This window comes from Hyperolius riggenbachi, chromosome 3 (assembly GCF_040937935.1).
Source record: "Hyperolius riggenbachi isolate aHypRig1 chromosome 3, aHypRig1.pri, whole genome shotgun sequence".
In the NCBI taxonomy this organism is placed as follows: domain Eukaryota; kingdom Metazoa; phylum Chordata; class Amphibia; order Anura; family Hyperoliidae; genus Hyperolius; species Hyperolius riggenbachi.
Genome location: NC_090648.1, coordinates 221,675,649 through 221,676,700, shown reverse-complemented (window position 1 = coordinate 221,676,700; position 1,052 = coordinate 221,675,649). Strand labels below are relative to the sequence as shown.

The window sequence follows — 1,052 nt, the reverse complement described above, 5'->3', positions numbered from 1 at the left end:
ATATGTGTGTAGCATGAATCACAGTTTTCTTATTGTTCCTTATTGATCTTACTTTTCACGCAGGTTCCCTGGAAGCTGGTCGTGCGAACACATTACACGGGAGTATGATTACATCTACACCATTTCTGAAAGAATGTGGATGTCAAGGCAAAAGTTTAAAAAAATAGCTGTAGGAAAGGCTTGTACTCACCCAATCCTGTAATTTTTTTCTTCTGACCTGATTTAGACCCGTTTTTACACTATAACCCTTTCTCAATGGCCTTAAATCTAGATTTCTTAGATGGTCATCATGTGCTGTCTCTCTGGTTATAGGAGCGCTAAGAATGCAATGGGAGTGGCTTCATTAACATAACTACTACCTTTTAACCTTGGCTAGAACTCTTACAGGCAGAATCAGAGCACCACAATAGCCTATTGCAGTGACACTAGATTGCTGGATCACAGAGAATGAAGATGGGTCTCAATCTCATGAGAGGAGCTGAAGATGAGGAGGTACAGCAAGGGCCTTATTTAATAAGACACCACCAAGGATCGCCTGAATTACTAAAGGTGGCCATACATGGTACAAATTTTTTTTCTTCGATTAGATAATTTAGTTCAATTATTCCGTTAGATCGAATATAAAGATTTTTCCAGCATGTCCGATCAGATTTTTCTCGAAAAAACAAGATAATCTTTCAAATTTCTTGATCGGAAAAAAAAATTCAACTTTCATTCGATTCGATCATTTAAATCGAATAAATGGGAAAATCGAACGTTTTTATTGTATCGTGTATGCGCACCATAAGGCATATCAGGTGGGGATGTCACAAGTGTTTCATTAACCCTGGACTAAAAAAAAAGTAAGAACTTATACTGGCTGTAAAAGCATGGCAAGTATTGTACTGTTCTCGCTACCAATAGTTTGCTATTTTTGAAAAAATCTAAGCAAACCTCTAACATTAGTAAACACAAAAGTCAGATACGTCCTTTGGCCGCTCTCCTGTCCGTGAATGAGTGCAGCCACAGGACACCTTGCCCCTGTGTAGTAGCACAAAGCTGCTCAGGCTCAG

General features: G+C 38.8%; 1 long non-coding RNA gene across 1 annotated transcript in view; it reads right to left on the bottom strand.

Moving 5' to 3' along the window:
- The window catches only part of LOC137563400 (uncharacterized), a 50,049-nt gene continuing 48,997 nt past the window's right edge, over window positions 1-1,052 (bottom strand). Inside the window, exon 3 of the long non-coding RNA XR_011030343.1 lies at window positions 1-125. This is a non-coding gene — a long non-coding RNA (uncharacterized lncRNA). The remainder of the gene's footprint in view (window positions 126-1,052) is intronic.